The 21469-nt window shown below is 33.7% G+C and overlaps 1 protein-coding gene across 2 annotated transcripts in view; it reads right to left on the bottom strand.

Moving 5' to 3' along the window:
• LOC129243527 (uncharacterized) overlaps positions 1-21469 on the bottom strand; it is a 178483-nt gene that overhangs the window by 131900 nt on the left and 25114 nt on the right. The gene's annotated exons all lie outside the window — the stretch shown is intronic.

Here is a 21469-nt window from a genome sequence, read left to right as displayed (position 1 = left end):
TTTAACTAAAATTAGCTAAATGACGTAAGCGTGTCTGTAGTCGAACAGATGGGCAGATGATGAGTGATTGTTTTGTATATGACTGTATCGGCAGATGCAATCGTAAATGAGAATAAAAAAGTGAATGACTGCCAAGTACTACGATCAAATTAGAAGCTAAAACAAAAACAGTAAACAAAAATCAAAGTGTGAAGGTGAGCGTGGCTGGTTCTACTGCCTGCACTCGACTGCCTGTGATTTATTATGTATTATTGATGTTTGAGGGGGTGTCAAAATGAAATTGTGACTTTGGGATGAGTTATTGTAAAAAATGCAATTAAGCATGGCAATAATATTCGCAACCAAGGTTGTGGAGATGCGCTAATCATAAGCCACAATAAAATATATTTAGGTAACTAAAACTAAACTGTATGGTAGCTAAGGTATGCAATTAATATAATATTGCATTTTTAGTAATTTTTATCGACTAGGATATTTTTATTTTAGTAGGTGCTATGAAAACGTGTCTAATGCCGTTCGAATTTGTAGACGCATTGGAGTATTATAAGGGCATATGTACACTATGGTCTCCGTTACTCGGTTCGCAAAGTGGCAATCTGAGCTACACAATAGCTATGTTTTTTTACTCGTATATGCAAGTACGCTTACAACAAAAAAAAACACATACGTCGACAATTGTCTATAATCCGTCAAAACATTTGGCATCACTCTGAAGCAAGTTTTAAATGAATATTTATTGAAGTAAATTAAGAACTGTAACATTAAAGTCATAAGAAAAATGTAAGGAAGTCAGCAGCAAAACGCAGAATGAATTCTGAAAGTGTAGTGATCTTCTCCATTACCATTTCTATTGATTTTTACGGTCAACAAAGCAGATCGCAAAAAGCGAACGGAAACTGCATAGCAAAGCTTGGAAGCACCGATTTCATGCGCAACTATTTCGCAGAATAATCGCAGACGCATATACGCGTAAAAAGCACAGCTAATTTGAGTTCAATCCTTACTTGATCTCACCTGGTATATGTAAAAGTTCTTTCTTCTAGGAAAAGACTGAATAGAAATCAATTTTTTTTTTTAATTTAAAGTGGGCCTTTCAATCTACGCATATGAAGCCTGAAAATTTTTAGAGTCTAGTCAAATCCCAAAGGCGGTCAAAAGACAGGCATAAGTGTTTAGAGTGAACTGTAAGGGATATATACAAGGTGGGGCAAAATATCTATTCAATTTTGATTTTGAATAACTTTTTTCATAAGCAGAAGAAACTGATTTTGATTTTTGGGGAATCTCTATTTTTACATTTACACACTCCATTCTTTGTAAACTACAGCTGTCTAGTTCACCAATGATAAATTTGATTGGCGTATGACGCCATTTGCAAAAATTATATATTATATATCTTCCGATAGGATCTGAGCATTTAAATGACCTAAAAAAATTGTTTTTATGCTACTTAAATTTGTTTTATGACCAAAAGGCATTGAACACAAATGTTTCATTTCTTGTTTTCTTTTATTGAAAATTTACACGTGCCACCAACGATTTGAAAAAAGCATTAAAAATATAAGAAAAAACTTCGCTTTTCCATAAATGTGGTATAAAATGTTTACAGAACCATCAAAAAATATTCGGAAATGGCACCGCAAAACAAAAACCAGGTTTATATTTTTGTTCTTTTATTTTTAAGATATTTTAAAGTTTCAGAAATAGTTACAAAATATGTATTTAATTCATAGCTTACCACTTTTTGAATGTTTGTGAAGAAAAATCAACAGAGAAAAGTAAATTGATCCGTCAATGTTTTTTTTTTTTTGATTTTTTTCTATTCATGCTAATTTTCAAAGCATTAACGGATCAACTAAGTTTTAAATATTACAATTATATAAATATACGGGTAAATATTTAATAAAACAAAAATAAAATTATAGGTGACTATTTTTTTAGCCATAAAAGAAATTTAGGGGGTAGTATCACACAAAACTGATTTTTGTTTAGCTCATCCTGCTGTGGGCCATTATGACACTCGTTATTACTTGTATGCAATTAAAACTTGAAGACGAAGCTCTTATGTCAGCCAAATCTTAATCAAAATTTCATGCGTTGCTTTTTTGGCATATTAATCAGTTCTTTTTGTGAATAAGCAGAAAGTATATTCACCTCTTAAAAAGCCAAGCACTTGTGAAATAAACTTCAAATTCGCTTCTATTGAACTGTAATAGTGTGCCGTAAGTATATATAAGTACAAGTACATACATTCAAATATTTCGTGTTTTATTCGCCAAACAAAAACAAGTAATTCTACTCTTTTTGTGTTAAGATGACCTCAACATCTTAACGAGATAATACTATGAAACCAGCACAACCTAGTATAGTCTGCCGTCTACCACGTTAAGCCAAAACCAGCCAAACAATACAAAGAAAAAATAAACAAGAAAAATAGCAACAAATACACAATCGAAAATTGCAATTAGGCTGGTTTTTGTTTCCCATTTTTATTTCAAAATATACCGCGCCGCATACGCCCATTTTTGCTAGAGGTACATCAGCAATAGCATTGTTTCGCCAGCTAAGAAATTTGTAGTTAGAAAAAATACACAAAAGAAACCCAAAATGTAAATGCAGCTACTCTTCTGCGTGCCTTATCATTGGCTTCCACCAGTAGTGCTTTTGCTATTAGCGCATGCGAAATTCCATGCTGACCAAACAGCAAATTAAAGCAGAGCAGTTACAAGTACACGATTAGTTTTTTTTTTTTGTATTTTGTTTTACTAAAAACAACAGTTGCTGCGCTGCATTGCTGATTTCCACTTCGCGTCCACTTGCCCAACAGTGTAGCGGCAAACACGCACACGCATATACAAACCATACTCAGGCAATAAATTGTAAGTGTACTAGTTGGTCAATTCACCTCCTCCTACCGCTCCTTCAACTCCTCCACCTGTGCGTCGATTGTGTAAGCGCGCACTGATATTATGCGAGATCAGCATTCAACAAGTGTGTATGTGTGTATTGTAATCAGTGAGTTAAGCACGAGAGGTGGCGACGGCAAAGCTAGCAGTTGAAGGCAAAGTGGTTGGTTGAGATGCAACAGTGAATTGAGCCGAGAGCATTAATTGCTGTTGTAGGCCGCAATTGTTGTTGTTCGTTGCATTTGCTCTTTATAGCTGATTTTTTAACAACTTGTCTGTGTTATTTATTATTATTGTTTTCTTTTTTTTTGTATATTGTTTTGTTTTTTGTTTGTTTACTCTTCATTTTACGCACCACATGAGTGCCACTTTGTGTTGCAGCATTACTTGGTTGCGGTTTATCCAATAATTTTTTGTTTTTTGTGAATTGAAATCAGGTAACACCACACACTCGACCTATTTCTCTTAATTTGAGGGTTTCAAACACTTAATTCATCACTTGAAGTACTTGAAATTTTGATATCGAACAGACAGTCGTGATCTCAAGAACATTTAAGAATGTCAAACCCTTTGAATTATACTATATGTCGTGACTCTATAGAGACATGTCATCAAACAGTATGACAAATTCAGAAAGTGGAAACATTCGTTCGCAGGTTCAAATCGAGATACTTCTAAGTCTGGTGTGTATCTTTACCAACGAAAATCGGCTTAGACAGTCTTTGCTTGTGATCAGATATATGTACCTATAAAATTTTCGAGGCACAATTTCCATATGAGTTCGAAAATGAATATTTCAATATGAATGAAAACAGATTCTACCTGATTAGTTATATTGTTTGATCGAGGATTATCATAGAATCTTTGTGCATGCCAAAAATTAGCAATTTAGATAAAAGGAACAATTAAAAAAATTAACTGGGTTATTTTGCAGGTATTCAGATTTGAGCAAGTATTTTTAATTTTACTTTTCACTTCTTTTATAACACACAGCATTCCTTTGTTATGGATTGATTACCTTATTGATTACCTAGTTTTTTATTTTTATTTGATTACTTTATTAAAATGTTTGTAGTTTTTTATTTTTATTTGCATATATTTTATATGTAAAGCATCGAAAATAAGTTTACAGCTTTAGCCTACAGTGTACTTGAAAAATAAATACAAAGACACATACACACACTCTCATGTACATGTATAATCTCTGCTGGTAGCACAGCTGCACCTACTCGAATACCAAACCAGGCATCCTACTCCACCCAAGACATAGACACATTCCTTTTGATTATTTCCATTACTTTTAGAGTTTTCAAATTAATTTAATTTGAGTTGTAATTTTTTTTCTTTTGTGGCATCAAATTAACTATGAGCTTTCGTCACATTTGGTGTAGATATGGACATGGCCAATGGAGTCACTCAACTGTGATGACTGTAAAAATAAACAAAAAGCAACAATAAGAAATAGTCAACTACAAAGTGATATAAAAAGAAAAAATTCCAATTGAAATGACCAACTGACCGAATCACTGATCCAATGAATGCGACCAAAGTGACACTTAAACGTGTGACACATAAAAGCATGCGTATATGCAAACAGACACACATGCACACATACATTCGCATGCGTAGTGAAGCGTGCAAATGAATAAATTACTATTTAGCAGTACGTGTGCACACACAACAATATGTCGGAAAGTTTGTATAGCAACAACAGCTCAAGTACGCTGTTAAACAATTGCAATGCATTAGAATAGAAAAACAAACAAATGCATACAAATTGAGCTGAAGAGAGCGCGACCTCACTTTACACTACACCACTTAACTTGTGGGTGCTACTGGGTGATATGTAGAGCGACATATGCACACATGCTCTACATTGCATATATATAAATACATGTGTATGTATGTCAGCATGCGATTGCTCTGTTGAGCAATAAAAGTAACATAAATAAAATAAACTTCACGCTCGGGCAACTACATAAATTCGTAATTGAAAAATAAATTTCACAAAACTAAAAAAGAAGCATTGCACACAAAAGTGCAATAAAATTAAATGAATATTTCCCTAACAACTGCAGTATTGCGCTGAATATTATTATATGTAGATATTTGTTAAAAAGTAAAATTTAAGTTTCTAGAAGATGCAAAGGGATGGTCTAAACAAACATTGTTTTTTTTTTTTTTTTTGTTTCCCTACATTTTTAAGACAAAAAAGACTATAAAACAATACAATTTTATATTTATTTTTCCTTTTTTAACATTTACCCGTGCCATACAGGCTTTGAAGATTATCATTGAATACCTACGAGAAACACTTTATTTACCATGAAAATTATATAACAAGTTTCCATATCGATATTATTTAATTTCTTCTTTTAATTTGCCTGCACAGACGTGCAAAAAATGACATCCTTTGTTATACTTGAAACCCGAAAATAATTTATACTAATTTTTAGGGTACGCTGAAGCCCCCAAAAATTAAAAAAAAACATTAGAGATAAAAATTGGAAATTTTTTTTTCTTAAAAATTGTTTAATATAAATATACTGTATTATTATAATTTTTTTAAATTGTATAAACAATTTATTGTTGATGTTTAATATTTCTTTTATCTTAAAAATAATAATTTGTCCGACATCCTAGTTCTCATATAAACATATGTATTCATATACTCATTAGTAAACACAAGCGTTCATAGGTACATGCGTCTGCTTGCACACTCGCTCGTTTTAACGCACTATTCATCAGCCGCTTTGAACCGCCATACACTGTTATATCGACTATTTATGACACATTTTTACGGTAAATGTACGCGAGTAACTGAGTGGAAAATGTGCATGCGACACAAAACAATTATGCGCTAATTAGTAGTGAACTGCAACAACAACTACACCAAATCAACACACTCTTTTACACATATACACGTATACTCGTATAAATAAAAATTGCCACTCAGTTATGGTTTCCATCCAAAAGTTGGTTTAGCTTCAAATGCGCCAAAACAAAAGACTTTAGCGACGTACTTGAAGCAATTATTCATGCATTGTTGATTTGCCTTGCATTGACTTGTATAAGTAGCATTTAATAAATGCAAATTTAAAGAATAGATTATCGCATGCAATTTGAAGTAATTAATGTGTTATTGAATTTATCAAAATTTACAAATTTTCATAGCATTTGGATTGTTCAGCGAAATCTAAAATATCCATGTGAAGGCTGTGGATTTTGAAAACAACGCATATTCAGGTTAAGAAAAAAATTACGCACTCTATATGGAAAAAATTAGCTTCTTACAAATACCGGGTAAAGTCCAAAATAAAGAAGACTGAGCTAAAATAGAAACGACAGGAGCTTTGTTCTGATGACTTCGAGTTTATTTATTCAAAACAGTCCTCTCTGGTCACGATACACTGTTTTGCGCGATCTAAAAGCTTTTCGAAAGAGCTTTTGAGGTCATTGACCGGAATGTCCTTCCGGATGTCGGTACAAGCCTTCTGGATGGCCTCTATGGACGCAAAACGTTTTCCTTTCATGACCAAGGGCAATTTTCCGAATAGGTAGAAGTCACAGGAAGCCATATCAGGCGAATACGGTGAGTGATTGATGATTACCTAAAATGCGATTTCTAGTCAAAAAATCAGTCGCAAGAGTGAATCGATGAGATGGTGCATTATCATGCAATAAGCGCCAGCTTCCTCCTTCGCCACGCTTCAAAACGCCCAGATGGCAAATTGCATTGACGGTTTGGCCCATTGGCACGAACTCCTTGTGGACAATTCCATTGGAATCGTAAAATAAATGAGCAACGACTTTATTTTTAACTACTCCCGACGCGATTTTTTGGGTGGGGGCTCGTCTGGGGCCTCCCATTCAGCACTTTGACGCTTAGTTTCAGGTTCATATTGGAACCACCACGTTTCTCTACCAGCTACAATGTTGTAAAATAAGTCTTCGTCTTATCTCACCTCTTTAATGAGGTCTTTCGAGTGTTGAATTCTGAGCAATTTTTGTTCCTCAGTTAACTTGTGTGGAATGAAACGTGCACAGACATTTCTTAAGCCCAAATGATCAATTAAAATGCGTTAAATCGATGTTTTGGAGATATTCAACTCCGATTTCATGAATTTCAATGTTGATTTCGGCTCATTTTTTGATAAATTTACAAATTATTTCAATGGAGTATTTGGTGATTACTGATTTTGGGAGGCTCGTATGTTCAATGTCATTTATGTCCTCACAATCATCTTTGAAACGTGTAAACCACTCATGAACTCTGGCGCGAGATAGACAATCATCGCCATAAACTTTTTTCATCAATTGAAATGTTTCGGTAAATATTTTACCGATTTTAAAACGAAATTTGATGTTAGTGCTTTGTTCGAAACTCATTTTTGTACCGATGACACAATAATACTGACACTTACTAACGCAATAACTTCGCTTCCACAAAACCGAATGTCACCAAGCTTTGGAAGTCAGCTAGGGGTGTAACTTCCAACACACTAATTCCCTAAAAAGATGGTGCCATCAAAAATATTTTTATGACAACAGTCTTGTTTATTTTGGACTTCACCTTGTATAAATAATCAGTGCATAGATTTAACAATGATTTCCTATAGTTTACTACTCGATTGGCAGATGCCCCCGATTTCACTTGCGTTTAAAATGAAATACTTTAAATAAAATACTTATTAATATTAAATTGTTGAAACCAAAGAGCACTTTAAAAATTTTCAATATTTTTTATATAGGACATAACTCAAGATATTCAAGAAAGTGATGCAATGGTTTTTGCATGCGCGATGAAATAAATTTGTAAATTAATAAACTGGGCTTCGTGTTATGCACTTGTGAAAAATTTTCAAAATTTTTAATTATACAAGTATATTATTTTTTGTCAACCGCATCCACCTGCTCGCAAACTCTTTCTCTGGATGTTTTTAGGTCGCTGATTACGAATCAGAAGTCCTGTTTCAAAATTCAATTTGGCGGATCAAATATCACAGTCCAAAACAAAATCAAAAAAAAAAATTCCAAAACAAACAAAGTTGGAAAATTTTAAAATGGCAAAGATTATAGTTTAAAATTATAAAATTTTAAAATATAAAAATAGTAATGTGAGCATCATTTAAATTAAATGGTAGCACCATTTAAAAATATTATTGAATTACTATCTTTACTTTACAGTGATGTTCGATCTCTTAATTTTCAAAAATAGATGGAATAAATATTTTTTATTAAAATTTTTAAAAGCATTTTATCAGGCATCCACATTTTAGTGTTCAAATGAAATTAATCATTAGTTGTTATTTTTGGAACAGAAATTATGTGGCAACACCAGACAGAAATATATTCTATTCAAGCTTGCTCATTTCGTTTGATACCCATATCTTAATACTTGATAATTAGAAATTTCCGATAAGTTGATATTTTTGCCATAAAATTAGGGTAGCAACCCTACAAAAAGTGGTTTATGGAAAGGATTTTGCATAAAAATATTTTCTTTCATCTCATGCTGTAATACTTATAGGTATATGTAATTGGCGCTTACACCCTTTATTTTTTTTTTATTTGTGCGCGTTCCTCCACTTATTTGTACGTCTTTATGTTGTTCCACAACTGGAGGGACCCGCAGTTTCAAGCCGACTCCGAACGGCAAATGGAGTCGGAAAAATATTTCTCCAATATTTTTCCATCATCAGATTACAGAGAAAGTCGCACTAGATATTTAAGCACGTTATTATTTAGGACATTTACTGTTACATGACTTGATATCCAAAACATAATCATTTTCGTGATATTCAGTTTAAAGGATTATTTAAAAACATTGTTATTTTTTGCTTGTACCTCCACTTTTCTAATAATAGTTCGAGGATTTGATTTTGTTCCTGTTTTTAGCTAAAGAATATGTCAGTTATCCTCAAAATCATAAATAAAACTTGTCTACTTTATGATAATCAATAAATGGCTGGTTTATAAAATTTTCAATTAACGATTTTTCACTAAGGGTTTCCTACTGCTTTAAACAAACCATTTTATATAAACTATTCCGTGAATTATTTTAGGAGCCAGTAGATCCCTTTATCTATCCTAAAAGGTATAATATAATAGTAAAGTTAATGAACTAACCCATGCCATCCCCACTAGAAGAGAGCAAAATTCCATAAGAAGGAATAAATTTAAAAAATAATAAATAGAAGAAATCAATTATTTCACTCTGAGTTCTTTTTTTTTATGTTTCACTCTTTGCTCACAACCCTTCAAACAGAAAAGTAGAAACTCCCTACCAAAGCATAGCAAAAGTATAATCAGGTGAAACAACAAATAATAAGCACCGCCAAACAAGCAAGAAATACAATAACGCAAATTAATTTTGAAAGATGAGTTAATATGTAAATACTTCATCAAGACTGTCTGTAATTTGCGCAAATATCCATACATTGAGCAAAAGAAAGACCATTCGCGCACATACAGCATCCAAGCCAAAGTAAAAAAGAAGACATACACAAAACGAACTGGCAAAGGCATAACTTGCAGTAGTACGTATGAAACAATGTTTGGTAGTATGTACTTATGTACACGCTAATGTTTTGACTTTTCATTGGAATCAATGCGCCGACCTATTTGCTATACAAAATGCCAGAAGCGAGTAGACAGACATCGGTAAGTAGGCAACCCATTTCTGTGTGATAATTAATTTTCCTTTTTCTGCAGCGTACTCCTAACTTCATTCGCCTTGGGTGAAGGCAAAATATAATATGTATGTGAGCTAAACATCAAACAGCTAGCCATGTACATACATAGCCATATACGCATACATATATTTTTATGTATGTTCGAGTAGTAAAAAGTGGTAAAAAGTAGCATAAAATGCCGATAAGGTGAAGTAGAGGAGTGTGGTGGTATAGCTCAGGCATACGTGACCCCATTTTGTGGCCTTTGTGCATTTCTTTATTTTCTTCAATAACCCCCTCCACCACTTTCTTCAGCTCCGTAAATTTTTACTGATTTTTACTGTTCCTTTAGCTCAAATCGTTTCAGTGAGCAATCGAAATTAGCATTACTAGCCACTAGCAAGCAGCCAGAAAAACTTCACAACTGGTAGCGCAGAAATAATCATAAAAGAAATGCATTAAAAGCACTATAATAATTATATCAAAAAACGTAGCATATTTATTTTGCATTATTCAGCGAAATAAAAAGTGTTACAATTCATTAGCATACCTGCATACATATGTATGTACACCAAAGTGAAGTTTGTGTCTTAAGTCTTTTGTAAAACAATGCGGTACTGACCTTATTTCACTTGCACAAGCGTGCGGCTTCAAAATCTGTATGCTTTTACATTTTTTTGTGTTCTTTTTTGCGGTTTATAGACAAAGCTATAAATCAGAAATTAACCACAAAAAACAAGAAAAAAACTCTTGTAAAATATGTAAAAAATCGCAGCTGATCTTCTTATGTAGCCACAGTGAATCAATCATCATTAGCTGTAGCTGACGTTCTTTTACCACTTTTAAGAATTTCGAAAGTGTTTTTCATACATTTTTCTAACACTTCATATCTTTCGTTGCGCGCGTAAAAAAGAAAGTCAATTTATCTGCAACATTAAAACTTTAATGTTATTACTGATTACTTTTGAGGGCTCTTCAGATGTGCGATTCATCGTCTACATCGTGTGTATGATGCTGCAGATGTGTTCAGTGCGATAACACAGCTATTGACAGCTATTGCTGTCTCTTAATTATGCTAATTAAGTATGGTGACCTACTCCTTTTTACCGTAAGTTTATTGTTTCCTACTTTTGACCTTCTTTTCGAGTTTTTGTTTTTTCCTTTTATTAGCAAAGAAGCCTTTGGTCGAAACCGTGTATTTTTGATGGTTACAACCGATCAATAAAACTTGAAACAAAAAAATACTCGAAAAATCTAAGTCAACTGGTTCGGTAAGAGGCACAAAAAACAGTGCATGTTCGCCCTGGTCGCTCAATTGAAAGGCTTGCTGCTGTACGAGAAAACTTTCAAAATGGTCAGATCAGAACTGGAAATGCGATTACCAGCAAAGAGATGCGTATGGAAGTATGCAGCATTTTTTAACAACAGTACACTTCTCATGACCTACTACAGGTCACATAGCTAACGAAGGTATCAACTTATTGTCCTGAAATTCAAGGATGTTCCGTCCTTGAACTATCTTCTATTCTATGTTTCATATAAAGTTTTATATTTATATTATTTATTTATTTATATAAATCTACAGCACGAAGCACCTTGAAATTTAAATTTGAAATTTGAAAAGGCCGAGCCAAGAAGCATCGAGAGGATGATAACTCCTAAAACACTCAGGCTAAAAACAAAAATATTGTATTCGAAGCTCTGGAAAGAAAGCTCTGGGTTGATAGGCAAAGAGAAAATGAGAGAAGTGATAGAGAGAAGTGGATAGGATAGAATAGAGACAGAGAATGTGAGAGTATTCCAAATTCTTTGGCAAATCTGAAGATATCCGCCAATTTGAGAAAACGAATTTTACTAATTGGCCGATTCATCGGCAATTGCAACATAATTAAGCTTGTACTTACATTCTTGAACAATCTATGAGGTTTGCTTTGCATTCTCCAGGGCCTTCAGTGCAGCTTCAATGACACTAACGACTCCAATCTGTTCCCCGCTTCATCTTCTCTCAATTATTCAATCTGCTACTTTCAGACTGGCAAAAATTTCCGTTTGGGAAACGCATGCCTTTCCTCCATGATACCTATCGTTTAAGCACCATGCAGCTCCAGAACTTATTTTATTCTTGAACCCATCGGGGCACTACCAATGGTAGTCACGCACCAACCAATTCGACTACGAGTGTTGAATTAAAAATTTGTGTAAAATTATTTATTTATTTTGATTTGACGAGACAGCCTGAATTGCATTTTCATCTCTACATTTTGGGCATATTTTCATCGTTATCCCTCAACGTGCACATTTCGTAAAATATCATCAATCACTAGATAGGCAGGTAATGAATGCTCATCGCCATTTAAAGAATTCAAAATTCAGTTTAAAAAATAAACTCACTCTGGAAACACCCTGTATATTAGCATACATATGCACATATGTGCCATAAAATGAAGCGTTGAAGGTAACGGTATTAAATATGGTAATTTGCATATCGCATTCGGTTTGATTGATTACATACTAAAATCTCTGCGAAGCAGGTAGTTGAAATGATATGCAATACCACCTCAACAACTTGTGGGGCTGATGTTATGAGTACAGTAAATAGCGGCTAGCGGCTAGCATAAATGCCCAATGCTATAGCAGAGGGGTGTGTGGTCTAAAATGGCGCTGATGAGAATTGTATAGAAGTGATCACTGAAGCGTTCAACGCATTTGCAACTGCATTGCAAATAGCTCACAGTTAATAATGTTGTAAGTTGCTATAAAACTTGTTGTTGTTAGCAGTGCCGGCATTAACATCGACTGCCATAGCAACAATAACGCCAATACAACAGATTTATGCAGTGTTGCGCGCATCACCAAGGTTAACGTGTACACGCACTCCTCTCAATCACCTCTCGCTCTCTCTCTCTCTCACTCCCCTCATTTTTATGTAAGCGTCATGGGAGATTGTATTGAATGAGTAAATATGTGATAAAGCAGCAATTTTATAACAACTGAAATGTGCCACAACAGCTAATGCGACTAGTACGATGAGCTGATGAGCTGATGGGCTGAGGGCTCGCACCTGCAATTCTATTTGCTGGACTTCAGATGCTCATTGTTAGACATGAACGTTTATGTTAATTGAAAATGATTTTCAGATACGATAGTACGAAATTACTGACTGATTGCACTTAGCGAATATTTCAAGGTGAACGATGTTGTCAATTTTTTATTTATATAATTTATTTTTAAAATTATGTAGGTATAGTTGCTAATAAAACAGTGTAATCAACAATAATGAAGGTTAGCTAGACAATGAAAAATAATATAACTTCTTAATAGCATGTAAATATTTTCCATACTATTTTATAATTGACAGAAAGACTTATATATGTATGTAATTATAAAATTATAAGGATGTTGCTTCAAACTATTAAATAGCTTTTGCTATGAAAACGCTTTTGTAAAACGCTTTATGAAATAGTTTTTGTTAAAAATTACAGGCCTTTCACGAATAAATAAAAAAACAAAAAATGACATTTGCTTTTAAAAATCTTAAAGACGAGGAACTGAAAGCATAAAACCAGTGCCGGCTAAAGTTTTACTACAATTTCTCCCCAACTATTCTATCAGTTTTTCTCCTTGGAGTGATCATTAAGCAATTTTTATAGCTTCACGCATAAAAGCCTCCAGTTAAATAGTAAATATTCAATATCACACGGTTGAGTAAGCAGAAGTATCCGCTATGCATATCCAAATCTGCCTAGAAGTGTAAGTCAACTTGTTGATAGCGGTTTAGACAGAAGACCAAAACATTTTAAACAGATTCGCTTTAGGAGTGGGCTCAACCATAACCTCTGCGAAGTCCTCCAACTCCAATGGAATACTTTTTGCTCATAACAGAGTTTCAAAATGTAACCTAAATAAAATGCTGAGTGCCTGAATATGAGAACGCCGCAGCATAAAATTTTAATTTATTTTATCACAAGCCAGACGGGGATTTTAGTCATGTATTCTAGGCAAATCCAATAATGAGCGCTTGGCTAGTTCTGCTTAAACAGACAGAGGAACAGCCAGGCAAGTTCCTTATTTATTTTAAATCTACAGTACAATGCACCTTACGCGATAGAAAAAATATCAAGATATACATATGTGCCGATAACTGTAAAAGCGATCTAAGTCGTAATATATATTTCTTATTTTGAAATATTTAATAATTTGCATTTGAATAAATTAAAACATATTTTTATATGATGTGATCCTTTTATTTAGAATTTTGTTAGTCTTGAGGAACCGAAATTTATTATGAATATGAAATTTCGTGTAAATGTCATACGAAAATGTTAGTTTTAAAATTGGAATTGACTTAAGCCATTTTCAAAATTAACTGAATTTATTTATCATTTCAAGTTTTCAAATTTCTTAAATTGTTTCTGAAAAACTGGAGGGACGTATAACCGTAAACATGTAATATCTTTATGTTTTTCCCTGTTACTGGTCTAGTGGTGGTATATATGATAATAGAAGTAGCTTAATATTTCCGTATATTATTGGTCTTCTTCTTGTAGGTGAAAGATCCAAAATGCAGAATTTAGAATCATCTAAAGACGTTTTATAAAACATTTTATAAGAACCATTCGTTTTTCATTTTATTTTTCAAGAATCTCATCCATTATATAATATTTGCAGCCAAGAGACAAATTCGCTCGGGGTATTTTTTAATCCTCTTTGATTTTGATTCTTCTAGTGATTTCTAGAGACCTATAAAAATGGCATCTTTGTCTTCATTCAAAATGTAAATATAATAAATAAATAAAATATGTATTCGAAACTCTTTTTTTCCAAACCAACTCCTAACAGTAATTAGCAGCAGTTCTTTGTTTCAGAGACCTTCAAATGGCACACCCTATCAAACTTTCAAAATCACATCAATTGTGACTTGAAGTGGCTTACTTAATAGTACGCAATTGCTGATTATTAATCAGAGGCAAAAACAGTCAAATCGTGCTTGTTCTAGTTTTTTAGGCCAAGTAACTAAAGAAAAAAGCAAATTTTGAGTGGCCACTTACATTCTCACGACTAAAGAACCTTAAAGTCACAAGCAATCTTATTGAAAAACATTTAGCCAAGCACGGCGTACATATATAGAATTTACATATGAACTTAAGTATATTTGTATATAAAAAAAATACTCGCAAAACGGCCTATAAGTTTGTCTTAATTTGATGATCTGCATGACTAACTGCGTTTTTCGCCTACGAAAGACTTCAATCAAACAAACAAACTTGTTTCTCGTTAATGCATAAAATGGAAAGTTGTTGGGGCTGTGCAGTCCTTGTACGGAAAATACACCAATTGCATGGAGAGACAATTTGGCCAGGTGATAGCCAAGGCAAGACAAGGCAATTGAGAAAATCTGTACTAGCAGCTACCAGCAGCAGCTTACAAAGGCGAACGGATTATATTTATTTATACCAGTATAAATATATACAGTTAAATTGTCCACCACTCCAATTCTCGCGCTATATTTACTATATTTTTCTCAGGCTCTTGGCTCATTTAAACTGTCCGCCTTCTGATTGCCACACAATTGCTGCATACATTTTTCATGCCTTTGTGGCAAATGTTTATAAGCGGCGGTTGTTGTTATAGTCCGGTTGTACATAGCACGGTAGTCACGTTGCCAGCGCCACCACTACCAACACCGTCATTTACAGACGTTCAATCAGCAAATAAATACCGTTTAACATTTACTTCGGTAGCTGCGGTGGCGATGGTGGCCACAATGGCTATGCCTACTGCTCTACTGCTGCATGTTTTGACTTAATTTTTTATTTGTTTTTCTATTATCTCACCGCCGTTTTTCATTATTGTTTGTAACATGCTCACATGCACATAACTTTGTCTGTGTGTATGTGCAGATGTATGTTTGCTTGCTGGCGAGCACATTATGCATTAACTTGCCACGTATGTCTGCTGTATGTTGCAATAACTTTTGAAGAAAATTGCTACCTTTTTGCACTAGCCAATCACTCGCGATTTTAATCGAAATAGAGCAGCAAAAACTCGTCGTTTTGTAACCGATATTCTGGTGTGCTGGTAACGCTGTCAGCGAAGTGAGACTTATATACCAGACATGCAGTGTAGGGATGTCTATCTTGGAATTCCGGAAATTCCGAGATTCGCTTGTAAAAATCCGGTGTTTCCGAAACATTATAATAAAATAAAATAATACTAAAAGAAATTAAAATAATTACCCATTTGGAGATAGGAGTCATTATCGTCAAATGACTTATGACCATATTTTGACAGTTCAGTCGTCAAGTCTTGAGGACGAAAGATTTTTTTGATCAGCAGATTTTATATAACAGGTTCAGATCAATAATAGATTCCACTGTTCTTAAGTACACATTTGAAATGCAATAATAATAATAAAATAATACAAAGGGCCCACTTTGGCAAATAATCGGAATTCGAAAGAAGAAGAAAGAAGGAAAAGAACCAAAGAGTAGGAAAAAGAAGAAGGGGCTTTGGATTAGAGGATTAGAACCAAAAGTGGCTAAATATTTCGTATTAACCACTTCAAGCTACCAATGAAATTTACCAGGTGTGATATATTTGAACCCACAATATCCGCAGGTGTAGCAAAACACTAAGAGCCCAGATCTATCAATCTCAATCTTTGTTTGACGAAAGCAGGGCAGCTGAGAAGATGGTTAGATGATTGAAAGGACTTGAAGCAATCCCAAGTCTCACAGCATGGACACTTAACGGATAATGTCCGGTAAGGATGCCTATCAAATTCAACAGCTGCGGCTTTGTCAGTCTTAGAAGTTCCCTCAAGTGGCCCGATCTACCCGTGGCCAGAAGGATATCACGACTTTGCACGTTTTGGCACTAGTCTACACCCACTTTCCCGGATTAAACCGCAAAATCTCAAGGAAAAGAACCTATTCGGCTACGGCCGTAAATACAATTTAAAAAATTGATTACTCTAACCTTTATCTGTATTAAAAACAAAATGTGATTTAATTTCATCGTTAATCCACATTTCGTTAATCTTCCCTCTTCCTCCGCCTTAAGAATTGACTACAACAGATTTTTGTATAGAGCTATAGGAAGTTTGGAAGTGAAAATCAAATTAGTATGATTTAAAACAATCGATTTGAAGCAATTATTTGAAGCAGACAGATACTGGAAATAATGACGGACGAGCTTAACCCTCCGTTGGGTACCTGGGTCTAGCCAGACTTTTTCAACTTTTGCCGTGAATTTAACATATTTCTATTATAGCTAACGCATCATAGTAGCTTCACAAAATTTAATTTTTTATCAATTTATGGATATAACCTTTTAAAAAGCATCGACGAACAGAACGAAAATAGGCCAGACCCGGGTGCCCAACCGAAAGTTTTAAAAACGTTTTCCAACTGAGGGATGGTTTCCCTGGATTTCATTTAAATTATATATATGTAGTAAAATCAACTTTGAAAACCTTTACAAAAATATATAAAAATTTAATTATCTTTCAACTTAAATAAAAATTTATAAATATTGTACATTACAAAAACTTTATTTCAGCTTCCTAGAGGGGAAAGTTTGTTAGTGACCCTTTGCAAATCATTAATGCTGCAGAAGTGCAACGAAGCTATCCCACAATTATTTATTGTCGAAAATTGAATTGAATCGCTTGAATTTTCTAATCGTACTTTTTTAAACGTAACTTCTAATACCCAAGCCATATTCGATCAGTAACATTTCAACAAACATGTTAACGCTTCTTACTGCGTACATACATACATACATACATATATATCAACTTACTCAATACTAAATTCTGATACCATTCTCTTATTTCATTCAGTATATTTAAATAACTCAACAAAATCGCTGCTTAGCGGCCACCGGAGTATATAAGAAAAAACACCTTTGCACGCGCCTCTTGGGATATACGAGTAAATATCACATCTACATACAAATATTGCGAGCGTGTATCCCATTCAATTCGCATAAAATATTCAGTTACAAAGCCTGATTTGGACAAATAGTTCAAAAGCCGCATACAAAAAGTGTAAAAGTGTTGGCGGCGAGTTGCAGGCAAAACACAATTAGCCACTCCCTTAGGCACCACTGGCCGGTCAAACCGCCAACTCACCAACCACTTTGAACGTGCGACTTTTGTGACCATTTATCTATGTATTTTTTGCACTACACTCACACAATTTTTGGCTTTGTTTTTCTTGTTTTTTGTTGCAAAATTTAAGATGGCAAATGTAGACAAGGCAAATACGCCAGCCGCTCATTCAGACTTTCAAACAACTGAAGCTATTTATATTCGTATAGTTGCGAAGTGGTGGAGGTCAGACTGGTCATAAATTGTATTGAAGGAAAATAATCGGCAAACGATCGATCGATGGTGAATGAAAATGAAATGTTAAGAATTGAACACAACAAATTTGTTGCTACTCGCAAAGGAATAACGAAAAACAGGAAAAAATTCATGCTTGCACTAATTCGATTTGAAAGTACCGTTATTCTTTGTCAAATAAAATTAAAAAATACGCCAAAATGAGTCATAATTGGCGCACTTAAGATACCCACGCTTGTATGTAGGTATGTGAGCATGCATGAAAATATATTGATGCACATACATACATGCCGTTATGCACGAGCTCCATACATACATATGTACATAAGTAGATGTACATAGCTTGCATGTAAGCGCGGACACACCTCTTTGCGGCTGCCGCAGCCAAAGACACTCGCATATGTCATGAGTTTTGCGACATTTTCGCGCTCTGTGTGAATACGAGTAGATATGAATGTAATTTTACGACAGTTTTTTATCCACATCCGTAATTTCTAAGCTAAAAATTGTCAGACGACTTTTAAGCTATATTTAATTTATTTGTATTTTATGTGAAAATTGTAATTTTTAATGACTTCATGAGAAGCGGCGGCGGTTGTCATATCATTTGAAATGTTTGAAACGAACATATTTTATGGAGGGTAGTGAAAAAATCGTCATGAAAATTGAAACATTTTAAATGTAACGAAGCTATTAATGTGTCTCTTTCCACCACAATTTTTCTGATATTGAAGATGAACAGTACGCAAATTTTAGAATTTTTGGGAGGAGGAGCACTAGCTTTTTCAATACTTAAGTCGCCAGTACGACTTTGAAGTTGTATAAATGAGTGATTTAATTTTTGGTTTCGCTGCAATTATATAAAGATATAAAGCAAATCCTGTTTCAAAATAATAAGATTTTGTATGTTGAAGAAGAACTTGAATAACTTAGCTAAATCTTGATCGATTAAGACCTCTAAAATATCATTGGAAAGGTGATTTCTTAGTAATTTAATTTTTTGGAAAACTAAACTTTTACGTTTAAAAAAAGTTAAAAAATATAGTAAAAGTGAAAAAAAGCTTAAAAAATCTGATGGTTTTCATTATGTTGATAAAATGTTTATGCTGATATAAGCGAGCTGAGATGATTCTTTGGAAAAAATATTTTTAAAAAATCATTTGACTCGTAAAAAACTCGATTTGTGAAGGTACTTTAAAACTGATCACTTCACGTAAATCTTCAAATTTATTGAAATATTTAGGAAGAAGTCTAATAATGAAATAAATTTTATAATTCGAATGGAAAAATTGTACCAGAAATAGCATAAAAAAGCCGATTATTTTAATTCTGTTGAAAAAATGTTCCAAAATTTGTATGCATTCTTTAATACTAAACTTTGTTTATTATCTGACATGATTATTTCGCAAAACCATTTCTAAAAAATTATTTTATTCGTAAAAATCTCGATTCTGAACGTAGTTTCAAATCTAGCCAACTGATAATTTCATTGGAAAAGCAGGAACGAATTTTATGTTTCTATTGAGAGTGTTCCACCCGTTTTTTTTCAATCATATTCTATAGTTATTTTATTTTATACTAAATAATAATAAACAATGTATTTATATACTTATATAATTTTTGGATAATTTTGCAGACACTACCAACAAGATTAATAAATCTTAAAAATATGCAAACAATTGTTCTATTCTGAGCATTTTGTGTTAATATTTATGCATTTTCGGAACAAATCACTCCTTCCCATTAGTTTTCAATTCTTCAAAAACTATTAATTTTTACATTAATGAGCATTGGCAACCCACGAGAGAATAATTTTAAAACTGTGAGAGCACTCAATTGCTCATAAATCATAAATTGCTTTTAAACCACTTTTATGGGAAAGCATAAGTGCCCACCGCAGCGCACCTTTCCATTTAAAAATTCGTTTACTCCAGTGAAAACCACTTAGTGCACTGTGCAAAAATCAGGAAGTGGCTTGAATGAGGAAACAGTATTTCAAAAGGAAAATTGCAAAAGTAAAAATGAAAAAAGGAAGCAAAAAATTATTTAAAGTTTCTAACAACACTTGGGTATGAATGGCAAGTGATTAGCCACTAAATTGCATTCAAATTTTATTTTTTCTTTTGCGTCACATCTAACTGTTAGCCAAATGCTGATAGACAAACGTGAATATATGCGCATATTACATACACCACATTAAAAATGAAATAGTGTGATAAAATATCAGAAAACAATGCAACAAAGTAACAGCTGTGAATTGAAAAATTTGAATATAAACAAACCAAATTATAGCAGCGAAAGCAGTCACAATAAAACTAACACAAACTAATAGTATAAAACAAAAACAAAGGTAACTCTCAGGCTTGTGATAAAATTAATGCTCACGAAACATGATGGAAGTCAATGACAATGGCATTCCAAAATAACGCCTCACAAGACAAATACTAACATCCCACTACCCAATGACATCCGTAACATGATCTTCACTATAATCGTTGTTTCGTTGGTCTTCGTTGCTCTCTTCTTGCCCATTTTTGTACATGCGCAGTATAACAGACAAGGTGCGGACATTGCACTCGACAAAGAAAACAACAACAATTTTCGTACGGAAGCGAACTTACATTTCTATAAGCTGATGTGGATAACCCCACTGATGATTGGCATATGCTGAGAAGTTTGTAGCTGGCAAAAGAAACAATACACCGCTCTGGGTGAATGTGTGCGTATGTGTGCGTATGTGCTCTGAAGTGTTTTTGTTGCTTGTCGATTGATGATTAATTACACAAATTACTGGGCGGTAAATTTTTTCTTACTATTTTTGTGACTTTGATTTAAAAAATATTTTTTTTTTAATTTTCGCCATGGCACATTTAAGGTTATTGGCATTATTAAGAAATGGACTTATGCGAACAGAACAAATTATATATGGAAGCATTAACTTTGCTTACCAACACATACGTACTCACAAGCGAAGGTTATATGATTATACGCATCGCACGGTTATTAGCTACAAAGACTACCTTATACATTTTCGGCAGCTACTTCAAGAAAGAAGTTCGTTCAACTTACGCCATCAACGCCCTGAAGTCAGCGAAATTTTATCAGCACCTTTACAAAACAACTATAATGCTACTTTTCTTTAAATTCTAGGGGCCAACGCTGCGTCTTCTTCCCTCCTTTTTCATTTATTTTTCTACTTAGTAATTCGCAACGCATATTTCTTATTGGTCATTGGAGATACTTTTAGCAAAATTGCTGATGTTTTTGGTAATTAATTTAATTTACAGTTGCTTTCAATTGCTTTAAGGTAGCTGACGTGCTTGGAAAAAATACAGATCAGTGAATTTATTGCCAAAATTTATTCGAAAGCAAGCAAAGAAGTTCGTGTATGAGAAGGTTTTTTCTACACCCAACGCATTTGTTTAGTAATTATATGATATTCTTGTGCTGGGCATGACGTATTAGCAGTTAAGTTTTAGGAGAAGGAAGGTACTGATTATATCTGTACAGCCCAAACAGAATTAACAGCATTTTGGGCTACT

Source organism: Anastrepha obliqua, chromosome 4 (assembly GCF_027943255.1).
Source record: "Anastrepha obliqua isolate idAnaObli1 chromosome 4, idAnaObli1_1.0, whole genome shotgun sequence".
Classification (NCBI taxonomy): Eukaryota; Metazoa; Arthropoda; class Insecta; order Diptera; family Tephritidae; genus Anastrepha; species Anastrepha obliqua.
Note: the sequence above shows the minus strand (reverse complement) of the source record. Positions and strands in the feature narration are given on the sequence as shown.